The sequence below is a fragment of the Eriocheir sinensis genome, chromosome 6 (assembly GCF_024679095.1).
Source record: "Eriocheir sinensis breed Jianghai 21 chromosome 6, ASM2467909v1, whole genome shotgun sequence".
Taxonomy (NCBI): domain Eukaryota; kingdom Metazoa; phylum Arthropoda; class Malacostraca; order Decapoda; family Varunidae; genus Eriocheir; species Eriocheir sinensis.
The window spans coordinates 205,357-220,000 of NC_066514.1; the positions used below are offsets into that span (position 1 = coordinate 205,357).

The following is a 14,644-nucleotide window of genomic DNA, read 5'->3' on the forward strand; positions in this document are numbered from 1 at the left end:
CACACACACACACACACGCACACACACACACACACACACACACACACACACACACACACACACACACACACACACACACACACACATTATTAAATCATATATACATTCATTATGGGATATTATTAGTTTAGTTTCATTTATTTAACATCGGTAATAGTCCTCAACTCTGCTCTGTAGTGAATAATATTTCCCCTAACTCCAGATGCGCATTATATACAATCGTTATGTAACGTATAAAATGCATAGGAATAACAATAACAACAGTAATAATAATAATAATGATAATAGTAATAATGATAATAAAAAAATAATAATAAAAAAGCATCAATAATAATAATAATAATAATAATAATAATAATAATAATAATAATAATAATAATAATAATAATAATAATAATAATGATAATGATTGTAATAGTATTATAACCTAGTTTTATACCATCAATTATACAAATCATAATAATAGTGATGAAAATGCTCACGAAAAGATTATAAAACAAACTTATAAGTTACTTTCAAAGTTATTCACAGCTTCAGGATTTACAACACGGCTTACGAGACAAGTGATCCTCTTTGTTTAACGTTTAACCTTTTGACCTTTTATACCGACCTCTTCTCACTTCATAACGTAACCAAATCACTGGACATTACTTTTCTGGATTTCCAAGAAGCGACTGATATATTTTCACAGCATACGGCCCCGCTGCTCTCGACTTTCTACTCATGCTCATCCTTATACTGTCCAAACCCCTTATGGAAGAGTTAACCAGCATCTTCACTCTTTCATCCCTATACTGTCCAAACCCCTTATGGAAGAGTTAACCAGCATCTTCACTCTTTCATCCCTATACTGTCCAAACCCCTTATGCAAGAGTTAACCAGCATCTTCACTCTTTCATCCCTATACTGTCCAAACCCCTTATGCAAGAGTTAACCAGCATCTTCACTCTTTCATCCCTATACTGTCCAAACCCCTTATGCAAGAGTTAACCAGCATCTTCACTCTTTCATCCCTATACTGTCCAAACCCCTTATGCAAGAGTTAACCAGCATCTTCACTCTTTCATCCCTATACTGTCCAAACCCCTTATGCAAGAGTTAACCAGCATCTTCACTCTTTCATCCCTATACTGTCCAAACCCCTTATGCAAGAGTTAACCAGCATCTTCACTCTTTCATCCCTATACTGTCCAAACCCCTTATGCAAGAGTTAACCAGCATCTTCACTCTTTCATCCCTATACTGTCCAAACCCCTTATGCAAGAGTTAACCAGCATCTTCACTCTTTCATCCCTATACTGTCCAAACCCCTTATGCAAGAGTTAACCAGCATCTTCACTCTTTCATCCCTATACTGTCCAAACCCATATGCAAGAGTTAACCAGCATCATCACTCTTTCATCCATATACTGTCCAAACCCTTATGCAAGAGTTAACCAGCATCTTCACTCTTTCATCCCTATACTGTCCAAACCCCTTATGCAAGAGTTAACCAGCATCTTCACTCTTTCATCCCTATACTGTCCAAACCCCTTATGCAAGAGTTAACCAGCATCTTCACTCTTTCATCCCTATACTGTCCAAACCCCTTATGCAAGAGTTAACCAGCATCTTCACTCTTTCATCCCTATACTGTCCAAACCCCTTATGCAAGAGTTAACCAGCATCTTCACTCTTTCATCCCTATACTGTCCAAACCCCTTATTTTATTCCCATTTGTATGGTAAGCCGTTATTCGCGTGTCGCACAGGTAGCTTCTAATTTATCTCCTGCATCACGGAATTTACGAACTCTGAACCTTGACCTGTAACAACTGTCTGAGGAACGCCGTGTACACAAACAACATCCACGTACAACGCCCTTGCCATTTCGCGGGCTTCCTTACTCCGTAAGGGTACTATAATCAAATACCTTTTAAAAACATCAACTATGGGCATTACGTATCGAACCCCATTGTCCGATACACCCATGGGACCCACAAGGTCCATGTGTATTCTTCCAAAAGGAGCGGTGACGTCTGGATATTGCCGCCAAGGAGCAGGGTGCAAGTTCCCAACTCACTTTTAAAACGACTACCATGACGCACTTCCTTACATAATTTTCTACATCCCGTTTCATTCCAGGCCAGAAAGCGAACTTTCTACACCGACATAACGTAACTTTGGTTCCTCCGTGCCCTGCAGTGGCGACGAATGAGCCAGAGTTATCGCCTTGGAAATACTTGGGGGGTAGAATCACCACCTTAGTGGCTTCTCCGTACGGACTCACTAAAACACATCATTTATTTCCACCTGTAACTCTGACAGGGGCGGCATCTCACATTATGCCCATCTTCAACACAATATAACACAATTTCCACCTGTACCTCTAACAGGGGCGGCATCTCACATTATGCCCATCTTCAACACAATATAACACAATTTCCACCTGTACCTCTAACAGGGGCGGCATCTCAGATTATGCCCATCTTCAATACAATATAACACATTTTCCACCTGTACCTCTAACAGGGGCGGCATCTCACATTATGCCTTTTTTCTCTGAGTCTTTGCTCAATTTTCATACTTGGGGCTTCCTTCTTTTAGCATACTTATATGCTGGCTGCTCATCATGCAGCTCACTAATCTCCTGAATACTCCAGTCAAGTGTGTGGCCAATACACTCACTACTCAGGTCCATACATATCATGTATTTTATTTTCTAAATTTTCGGCGCCTGTTTCTTTTTCTGCACTAGTGCAATACCTTGCCCCTCATTATCCACGTGTTCCACGGTTTTTGTTGTTCCCCATCCACAAACATTATCGCGCGTGTCCTTCTAATTCAATCTCAGTGTCCTGTTGAGCCTTCATCCTTGATAAAAAAAATCTGCTACTATATTTTCCTTGCCAGGCAAATGATTGATTGTGAAACCATACTCACTCATGAGAGTCTGCCATCTAGCTATCCTGCCGTTGGGACTAGCTACCCGTAACAACCAGACTAAAGGTCTGTGACCCGTGTGGATCTCAACAGGGTAACCCAGTATTAATGGGCGGTTTACGTATAACCCATAAATTACAGTTAAAGCCTCTCGTTCAACTATACTGTACCGCTGTTCTGCCGTATTCAATTTCTCACAAAAAAAGATACAGGTCTTAGTTTATCATCATTATCCTGTTATTGCAATACTCCACCAGTATTGTAGTAGGATGCGTAGAGTGACTGTACCAAGCATTCTATCCTTAAGGGTTGAGAACGCAATTTTTGTTTCATCCGTCCATATGAGTGGAGTTTTATTTATTTATTTATTTATTTATTTATTTTTTAGTGTACCTTTCTTCCCTTTGTAAATCTTTAGAAAAGGAGCAACAATTTGTGAATAATTTGCAATAAATTTGCGATAATAATTAGTCAATCCAAGAAATGACTGTAAATCATGAACAGTTTGGGGGGCCGGGACGTTTTGTATGGCCTCCAGCTTGCTAGACTGAGGTCTTATTCCCTCTGAGCGGATGGCATGGCCCAGGTAATCTACTTTGTCCTTAAAAAGTTACACTTCTCCATCTTAAGAGTCAGTTTGGCTTCCTTTAAGCGATCCAGAATTTGTTCTAAGTTATCTGCGTGATTAGAAAATATATCGCCTAGGATAATTATGTCATCAAGGTACACCTGAACCTTGTTGCTTAATAGTCCTGTAAGGACAGTGCTTATTATTTTCTTGCAGCAGGACGGGGCTGTTTTAAGGCCAAAGGGGATGGAAGTAAATTCCCAATGTCCTGCTGGAGAAGAAAATGCCGTCTTTTCTCTGCTGATTTCATCTTGGGGGATTTGATGGTAACCCTGTTTCAAGTCTAGGCATGAAAAAAAAACTTACTATCTCCCAATTGATTGAGTATGGTAATTATATTAGGGAGTGGGTACCGGTCGTCCCGTAGTGTTTTATTAAGTGCCCGGAAGTCCAGACAAAGTCGTAGTACTCCATGTTTTTTTTTTGCACTGGGATAAGTGGGGCATTATAGGGTGATCGCGAAGGGCGGATCACACCCTGTTGCTGGAGCGATATAAGTTGTTTATTTACTCTGTCATGATAACTGATATGAATGTTATATGAACGCCTGTACACTACTTCATCAGTGTTTTGCTTGATGGTGCTTAAAAAAATAGGGCGTTACTGTTAATGGTTCTTGTTCTGTGGAAAACACTGTTATATATTTATCTATTAAGGACTTTAAAACCTAATTCTCTCTCTTCACTTGGGAATTTAGCGTCAACAATTTGATAGAGGCTTTTCTTCCTTACTTCAAGCTCTGCGGGCTTCAAGTCTGTTTTAGCTGTGTCAGTGGTCTGTACACTAGATACTTGTGGCAGATCAGCGTATAGCTCATGAGTGACAGGCTTCACAAATCCTAACGTTGTATTATCATCTATCTTTACACTCACTTTCAATATTCAAATACGGCACAGTGACATAAGATCTTTGATTGTCAGATGAAGGGGTTAACTTAACTATCCCTGAGCACAAGACTCTAGCCTGAGGAGTACTAACACAAGGCTCAAATAAAGCTTCACTTGCCTGTAGTTGCGTCACTAGCGTTATGTAACCTGCAACAGATGCATTCAGTTGCAAAGGTTCCGCTGCTTGGCAACGTACGGCCTTATTTTCAGTGAGACCTCCTTCATTTCCATCTACATTTAGCTAAGATCCTTCACCGCTAGATATAAGACATATTTTTCCTGGCATAATTGTATGGTTTCCCCTTCTATTATCAGTTTTAAGCTTCGTTCTTTTGTTCCTCATTTAGTTGCAATGTTTTCAAAATAATCTCGTGCTACACGACAAATCAGTACTCAACATAATATGAGTTGGCAAATCTACATCGCGTGTTATCAATAAGTCTTGGAAACTACTTTTTCCTTCCATATCAACTTGTCTTTTACCGTCATTTTCAATATGGTATCTTTGCACAGAGACAATATTCATAGGTTTCGCTTCACAGTTATTTACTGCGAGCCCTAATTCTTTAATAAATTCATCCGTTAAAACTCACACACGCTCCTGTTTCTAGGAGCGCTGCCACTTTTGCATATGTATTATCATGAGTAGTGCGATCTGCCTACCAAAGTTACTCTTGAGTTATGTTGATTATAACTTTCTTTTCATTATTTTTAAGGTCACTCCCTTGTTCGTTATAGCCTTCTTTTCCTTATATTTATGTGAGGCGGTTACTCCCTTGTTCGTTATAGCCTTCATCTTATTATATTAAAGGTTACTCCCTTGTTCGTTGTAGCCTTCATCTTATTATATTAAAGGTTACTCCCTTGTTCGTTATAGCCTTCATCTTATTATATTAAAGGTTACTCCCTTGTTCGTTATAGCCTTCATCTTATTATATTAAAGGTTACTCCCTTGTTCGTTATAGCCTTCATCTTATTATATTAAAGGTTACTCCCTTCTTCGTTATAGCCTTCATCTTATTATATTAAAGGTTACTCCCTGTTCGTTATAGCCTTCATCTTATTATATTAAAGGTTACTCCTTGTTCGTTATAGCCTTCATCTTATTATATTAAAGGTTACTCCTTCTTCGTTATAGCCTTCATCTTATTATATTAAAGGTTACTCCTTGTTCGTTATAGCCTTCATCTTATTATATTAAAGGTTACTCCTGTTCGTTATAGCCTTCATCTTATTATATTAAAGGTTACTCCTTGTTCGTTATAGCCTTCATCTTATTAAATTAAAGGTCACTCCCTTGTTCGTTATAGCCTTCATCTTATTATATTAAAGGTTACTCCCTTGTTCGTTATAGCCTTCATCTTATTATATTAAAGGTCACTCCCTTGTTCGTTATAGCCTTCATCTTATTATATTAAAGGTTACTCCCTTGTTCGTTATAGCCTTCATCTTATTATATTAAAGGTTACTCCCTGTTCGTTATAGCCTTCATCTTATTATATTAAAGGTTACTCCCTTGTTCGTTATAGCCTTCATCTTATTATATTAAAGGTTACTCCCTTCTTCGTTATAGCCTTCATCTTATTATATTAAAGGTTACTCCCTTCTTCGTTATAGCCTTCATCTTATTATATTAAAGGTTACTCCCTGTTCGTTATAGCCTTCATCTTATTATATTAAAGGTTACTCCCTTGTTCGTTATAGCCTTCATCTTATTATATTAAAGGTTACTCCCTGTTTTGTTCTTCGCTCATTTTCCGTTTTTTTCCACTGCAAGTGTGCATATTTATTTATTTATTTATTTATTTATTTTCATTTGTTTATTTAATGTTATTTGTAGTAGATAACTGAGGGGGGCACTACCCTGGCCTCCTCTTCCTCTGATTCTCTTACTTCACACATTTATCTTAATACTTCACACTATTGTCCATATGCTTCATTTTTTTTTTTCATTCATGACTTTTTATCCATACCTCACACTTTTCTTAGTATTTCACATTTTTTCTAGATCATACTCTACACTTCCTACCTGGGGGACGCGGGTTAGGCCTTTATAAAGTCACTCTATGGCTGCATGTCCGCCGCGGCACACCACCACCCTGTGAGGCATAGAGCCCCGTGCTCCCCTCCATCCTGGGGTAACAATCCTAAAACAAACAAACCTGAGAGGCAGGACGCTGCCGCTGCCTGTCACCTGACACCCTCTCACTGATGAATGGATCGCGGCGCGGGTGGAGAGAGACTGCCCATCCCTTTCCACTCCGCCCGGGAAGGAACTCATGAATTCTCGGTTGAGTCGCGTGTGCTACCCATTGCACTACAGAACAACAGTGGTTGGCCAGAGTTTCCATTACTATATCGTCAAAGTCCATGTCCTCCGGAAGAACCATTAATTATATAATTAAATCGTCACTATTATTTCCGCCACTTAAAACGAGCAAAGCTTAATGAAAATAAGAGGCGTTTTCTCGTCAGAGTAAATTAAACAAAAGCACTGTAAGCACCTGTCCCTATTTATCCCTATACCGCTGCCGCCAGTTTTAGACCCTTCTTTTCTTGTATTAAATCAACTCTTTTATCACTCATTAATTACTCCATAAATGATCTCACCGTCTCGTATCCCTGGTAGCGTGATCCGGCTTAAGTTGTTATTGGAGACATGGTGTTCGGGGATAAACAAGGGAAAAAGTAAATATACATTTATTTAAAATTAAATGAAAGTAATTGCCTTACGCAATATTCTATGCTCAGACGATCATAACACTGGCATATTCAGCAATGGATGCAACATATGACAAACGACATGTCTTAAACATAATACTACAATATGTGCTCAGTTGTTGCCAGTAATAATAACACTCGTCGTTCCACAAGCAGTGGTTTGTATCTCTCTGCTTACATCACAATCATTATGTACTCTCTTCACAAAATCCTAATAACACATTCCTATAGTATAATCTACTACAGGTCACGGAAACACCAATTTATACCACACCCAGTGGTTTTACCTTTGCTTTACATCGCAAACAAATAATCACAATCCTGTCCCACTCACAATCCTACTTCACATCTACATTATAATCTCCAGGACAATACAGTCGGTTTCTCTTAGATTCTCGAATTTCTACTCACGATTAAGATCACAACAGCCATTCTCGGCTGAGTGAGTAGCAGGTCTGCTTGAGGCGAGAACCAAGCTCGGTCTACCCATACCACTGATTTCTAGGCCACATTTTCTTTGCTTTAGGCGGACTTACATCCTTGACACGCCCTTAATTTTCTACATAACCAGTGGCCAATACTTCCTGTCACACCCATCTGCTAGCTCATTATGTTGTATTGTTTTACTTCTCCTGCTATTCGTGAGTCAGTCTTAAGACACTCCCACAGTGATTTTTCTGTTAAATTATTGGCTCATAACATGTCGCCACGACTGACGTCACGGGTCAGAGTCTTTTTCAATGGTTGTTCACACTTTCTGACCACGCCCACTGGGCATCTGTTTTCTGTACCTGAGTCTGGGTATCTGTTTTCCTTTACCCTCGTTGTTTCCCCTCTTTGGTACTTGAGATGCTTACACTGTTATATATGTCACTTTTTTTGTTAGTGTTTGTCCTGTCAGATGTCTACACAGTTGTATACCTGCCTTTCCTCTCTGGGTATCTGTTTTCCTTTACCCTCGTTGTTTCCCCTCTTTTGTACTTGAGATGTTTACACTTATATATATGTCACCCTTTTTGTTAGTGTTTGTCCTGTCAGGTGTTTACACAGTTGTATATCTCACTCCTCTGTTTCCTCGTTTTCTGGGTCCTGACATTATGCAAGAGTTAACCAGCATCTTCACTCTTTCATCCCTATACTGTCCAAACCCCTTATGCAAGAGTTAACCAGCATCTTCACTCTTTCATCCCTATACTGTCCAAACCCCTTATGCAAGAGTTAACCAGCATCTTCACTCTTTCATCCCTATACTGTCCAAACCCCTTATGCAAGAGTTAACCAGCATCTTCACTCTTTCATCCCTATACTGTCCAAACCCCTTATGCAAGAGTTAACCAGCATCTTCACTCTTTCATCCCTATACTGTCCAAACCCTTTATGCAAGAGTTAACCAGCATCTTCACTCTTTCATCCCTATACTGTCCAAACCCCTTATGCAAGAGTTAACCAGCATCTTCACTCTTTCATCCCTATACTGTCCAAACCCCTTATGCAAGAGTTAACCAGCATATTCACTCTTTCATCCCTATACTGTCCAAACCCCTTATGCAAGAGTTAACCAGTATCTTCACTCTTTCATCCCTATACTGTCCAAACCCCTTATGCAAGAGTTAACCAGCATATTCACTCTTTCATCCCTATACTGTCCAAACCCCTTATGCAAGAGTTAACCAGCATATTCACTCTTTCATCCCTATACTGTCCAAACCCCTTATGCAAGAGTTAACCAGCATATTCACTCTTTCATCCCTATACTGTCCAAACCCCTTATGCAAGAGTTAACCAGCATCTTCACTCTTTCATCCCTATACTGTCCAAACCCCTTATGCAAGAGTTAACCAGCATCTTCACTCTTTCATCCCTATACTGTCCAAACCCCTTATGCAAGAGTTAACCAGCATCTTCACTCTTTCATCCCTATACTGTCCAAACCCTTTATGCAAGAGTTAACCAGCATCTTCACTCTTTCATCCCTATACTGTCCAAACCCCTTATGCAAGAGTTAACCAGCATCTTCACTCTTTCATCCCTATACTGTCCAAACCCCTTATGCAAGAGTTAACCAGCACCTTCACTCTTTCATCCCTATACTGTCCAAACCCCTTATGCAAGAGTTAACCAGCATCTTCACTCTTTCATCCCTCACGCTGGTAAACTCTGGGACAATCTTCCTTCATCTGTATTTCCTCCTGCCTACGACTTGAACTCTTTCAAGAGGAGGGTATCAGGACACCTCTCCTCCCGAAATTGACCTCTCTTTCGGCCACCTCTTTGGATTTTTTTTTTTTTTTAGGAGCAGCGAGTAGCGGGCTTTTTTTATATTGTTTCCTTTTATGTGTGCCCTTGAGCTGTCTCCTTTGATGTAGAAAAAAAAACGTTACTTTTTACAAAATCAGACATCTAGGTATTTAAGGTAAAGTACACGAATGGATCGCAAACTGAGTGATTAACAGGCAGCGAAGGTTAACCCCTTTACTACGGATTTGCTACAGTCAGACCTTACTTAGCTAAAGAAATGGAACAAAAAGTGTCTGCTAAAATTCAATGAAGAATAATGTAAAGTCCTGCACCTTGGAAGGGTATCCAGCACACCAATACCACATGGGAAACACTCCACTATCCACCACAGAGGCAGAGAAAGACATGGAGCATAGTTACCAGGCTACATTCAGTGAAAGCCAAATCCGTGCCAATCGCAGCAGACGGGTTAAAGATCAATGAACTTGGCTGAAAATGGACATATGTTAGTATATAGTGGTGTGCCTCAAGGCTAAGTTCTTCCTCTGGTTCTGGTTATAATTTGCATTAGTAACATCGACGTTGGACTCGACAAATTAATTACTAAACTGTCTGATGACACAACAATTGGAAACTCCATTTTCTAAGATCTAGTCGTCATTGACCTCCAAGAATATTTATATAGAATATCGCTTTGGTCTGATGGATGGAAGAAGCCTTTTTACTTAGAAAAGTGATAAATTCTTCAAGTTAACCCGGTAGCTGCGGGGGTCATGTTACTTAGGTTAGGTTAGGTTAGGTTAGGTTAGGTTAGGTTAAGGGCCCCTCTAAGTAAAATAATGAGAAAGAATCATCACTCACGCAAACCATTTCATAATATATATCAACGCATGTGTGATCAGTTTATGCATCATCTATTTTGGGAGGTTTATATCATGGCAGAAATTTGGCCCATCGCTGGTACACGGTAAAGCCACAAATTTGGTCCGTCGCTGCTACCGGGTTAAACAAGAAACAAGAGGTTCTTTTCAAAATGTGGCGTGAAACTTATAACGTACAGTATGTTAACCCGGTAGCAGCGGGGATCATGTTTCTTAATGGTCCCTCTTAGCGAGAAAAATGAGAAAAAATCACCCCTCACACAAACCATTTCATAATATATATCAACGCATTTGTGATCAGTTTATGCATCATCTATTTTTTTAGGTTTATATCATGGCACAAATGCTACACGGTAAAGCCACAAATTTGGCCCGTCGCTGCTACCGGGTTAAAGATTTGGGTATCAAAATCTCGTCAAACCTCAAAGTCTTCCAGCAATACACTGATGCAGCGAATAAAGCGACCAAAATGGTTAGTAATACCTCTTAGAATATATATGCGGTACAGTTTAGGTCTCCACACCATGCGAGGAACATCGGTAAATTAGGTGTTCAGTGTAGGGCAACAAACATGGCTAATCACACTGACGTAATATTCTTGATGTATAAATAAAACCCCAAACTGGCAGACGATAGAGTTATATTTTTAACCAAACAGTCTCGGAGGACACTGCCACCGTTTTCATCTTGTGGTGTAAAGAAAGAGTAGAAGTCTAGTCTTCCTTTACGCCACAGAAAATGGTAGCAATGTCCACCGAAACTTTTTGGTCAAGATATAACTCTATCGTCTGCCAGTGTGGGTTTTTATTTATATAACATAACTCATCCTTGCGCGACAAACCTAACGATGGAAGACTGGACTATTAACATGTTCTCTTTTAAGAAACTACGCGTCCACCAGAAGCTGATGAAGTATATAGAAACAGTTAATGGCTTTTCGAATGGGGACAAATCCAAATTGTTTATGATCGATGACATGTCTTGAACGAGAGATAATGTTACACAACTATATATAAACAAATAAACTCAACCTGCACCAAATTTTAATTCACCAACGATGCAGCACGAAAATGGAATGAACTCACAATTCCAGCGGTTCAATGCAACATGACTTAAAAAAAAAAAAAAAATCATAATATCGACTTTTATTTCCTTCATTTTATTATTCTAACCAATTAAGTAAGGAGGAACGTACGGCAGGGGGTGCGTTGCTTCACTCACCAGCCGCCTCCACCCCCATTTCGGTCCCTCAGAGCAAGCCCCTATACACCAACGTTGCCAGATTGTCGTACTCAGCCTCTTATATTTACCGACCTCCGGCTCAAAATTGTCTCCTGGTCCCCAATAACGAGATTCATTTATAGTTATCGTTAAAATAGTTAATTCCTGATGTTTCTTGGCAATAGTTAGGCGTCAGATACCGGTAAATACTATGCTCTGAGTACGATAACCTGGCAATGGTGCTGTACACAGTTAAACTTCCCATTCTGAGCCACGATTGATCAACATCCCCCATCCATGATTTGCGTGGGCGTCCCCTTGGTCTACACTCATGGTTTCCCGGTACAGAAGGGGAGCTTCGTGGTGCAGTGGTTAGCACACTCGGCTCACAACTGAGAGAGCCCGGGTTCGATTCCCGGGCGGAGTGGAAAAATATGGCTTTTTTTCCGATACCCCATTTTCTGGAAGCAGCGGCTTTTCCGATACCCTACGCCCCTGTCCACCCAGCAGTGAATGGGTACCAGGTATTAATCGGGGGTTGTGTCCCGTCTCCTGGGGTCTGTTCTCTTCTCCTATAATTCCTTCCCTTTCTGTCTCTCTCCGGCATATGACCACAGATGTTGCACCGACTAAATGAAACTTTCCAACTGTTCCCTTCTCCTATAATTCCTTCCCTTTCTGTCTCTCTCCGGCATATGACCACAGATGTTGCGCCGACTAAACGAAACTTTCCAACTGTTCCCTTCTCCTATAATTCCTTCCCCTTCTGTCTCTCTCCGGCATATGACCACAGATGTTGCACCGACTAAATGAAACTTTCCAACTGTTCCCTTCTCCTATAATTCCTTCCCTTTCTGTCTCTCTCCGGCATATGACCACAGATGTTGCACCGACTAAACGAAACTTTCCAACTGTTCCCTTCTCCTATAATTCCTTCCCCTTCTGTCTCTCTCCGGCATATGACCACAGATGTTGCACCGACTAAATGAAACTTTCCAACTCTTTCCCGGTACAGACACAACCCTCCAGGCATGATCAACGCCCGGGAAGCGTGCCACGTCCCTAATGCCCGGCAGTAATAGTCTTTATGGCCATTAATGAAGTTATTTTTAGTTCAAATACATACCACGTAATCCGAACCACTGGGTCTCTGTGATCTGAACATTATGTAAACTCTCTCTCTGATGTAGACAGATCAAAATTGTTTATGATCGAGGACACTTTACGAACGAGGAACAATGGCATAAAACTCAAATATAGACAAGGATCTTCAGACCGCACCAAATTTTTCTTCACCAACGTTGTAGTGCGAGAATGGAATAAGCTCCCAAGGTCAGTGGTCCAGTGGAACACGACTGACTCCTTTAAAAACAAGCTCGACCGTCACTTCCTTGAACTTAATATTAACTAGAGTTGAAATGTAACGTTTTGGAGCCATCTGATTAATGTAGAATCACTTAGGTTTAAGGACAGACCACCTAGTCTGGACCATGGGGTCTGTGTGGTCTGATTTTCCATCTCTGTAAATCTCTCTCTCTCTCTCTCTCTCTCTCTCTCTCTCTCTCGACCTACAACATCTCTTTCTTTTTCTCTCATCGTTCGCTTCCTCACCATATTCATATCACTCCATCTAATATCTCTCTCTCTCTCTCTCTCTCTCTCTCTCTCTCTCTCTCTCTCTCTCTCTCTCTCTCTCTCTCTCTCTCTCTCTCTCTCTCTCTCTCTCTCTCTCTCTCCTCCATTGATGTGTTTTGTCTTTTGTGGGGCCTGAAAAGTGGGTTCGTCGGTTGGTAGGTCCAGTGTCAAAGGCGGAAGCTGACGATGTTTATTTTCAAAGACTGATTCAGCCGAGTCTTTTTTTTCACGTCACAGTTCAAAGGTTCAGCTGTTGTGGTCGATGTTTTTTTAGTTTGATTTTTTCTTCCATTTTCGGCGTGTGTTTTGTATAGATTAGTTTGCGTTCCTCGTCTCTCTCTCTCTCTCTCTCTCTCTCTCTCTCTCTCTCTCTCTCTCTCTCTCTCTCTCTCTCTCTCTCTCGACCTCCACCATCTCTTTCTTTTTCTCTCCTCGTTCGCTTCCTCACCATATGCATATCACTCCAGCTACTCTCTCTATCTCTCTCTCTCTCTCTCTCTCTCTCTCTAAGGGTTCAAAGGTTTCCCTCCGGATTAAAAGAATGCTTTACCTTCCCCGAATTCACCTCTCAAAGTTTTCAGTGTAGGCTAGTGCGCCGGCGCCTGCAAAACCTTTCCTTGTCTGGATTAATTTCTCGTGTGTTTCGTTAAACGCAAAGGTCGTGTTGAGTGTAGTAAAATAAAATTCTGGCGTTTCACTGGTGGCAAGGCGGTGGCATCCTCTCCTGTGATTCTGTTGTGTCACCCCGAGTGCGTAGCAGGTAAAGTGATGGCCCATGATCTCCAAAGTTCATAGAAAATGGGAAATCTCAACGCACAGAAATTAATTTAAATAGGAATGGGGAGCCGTGTTGTGCAGCGACCTGCCTGATGGGCGAGCCTCCCATAACTCATTCTGCAAGTGTGGTGCCTCTTTGGCCGACTGGTAAAGGAGTGGCTCTCCCGTCTCGCTGGTCGCGGGATCGATCCAGGCGGCGGCAAAACCTTCCCTTGTCTGGATTAATTTCTCGTGTGTTTCGTTACACGCGGTGGTCGTGTGGGAGTGTAGTAAAGAGAAAATTCTGGCGTTGCACCAGGTCTGCCATTGGTTTAGAGCAGTGGTTCCCAAATTTGGGGTACGCCTTCCTTGGGGGCGTGAGCTGGATACAAGAGGGATGTGATTCCGTCTGCCAAAAATTGCAGTTTAAGAAATAAATACACACACACACACACAAACACACACACACACACACACACACACACACGGACACATACACGCACACGCACACACACATACACACACACACACACACACACACACACACACACACACACACACACACACACACACGTACACGCAGCAAGCAGCTCATTTTCCTAACACGTAAACCTAAAGCGCCCTTCTTATTTTTACTTGGAACTAACGTCACTCTTTGCTATATCCGGTTGGTAGAGTGTATTTTTATTCCGCTTGTGGCTCCAGTAGGCTTTCTTGGTAGGGCATGATGGTCGGCCCTGCCCGTTGTGGTGCAGG

General features: G+C 41.1%; 1 long non-coding RNA gene across 7 annotated transcripts; it reads left to right on the forward strand.

Moving 5' to 3' along the window:
* The first annotated feature begins 4,970 nt into the window (after positions 1 to 4,970).
* Positions 4,971 to 8,251, forward strand: LOC126987110 (uncharacterized). Of its 7 annotated transcripts, XR_007740276.1 has the most exons (4): positions 4,971 to 5,423; positions 5,769 to 5,900; positions 5,944 to 6,075; positions 6,119 to 8,251. It is a non-coding gene; the product is annotated as an uncharacterized LOC126987110 (long non-coding RNA). The 7 variants fall into 7 exon arrangements; XR_007740262.1 differs by having other exon boundaries at positions 4,971 to 5,510; positions 5,857 to 6,075; XR_007740270.1 differs by having other exon boundaries at positions 4,971 to 5,510; positions 5,857 to 6,075; positions 6,163 to 8,251.
* Positions 8,252 to 14,644: the final 6,393 nt, after the last annotated feature.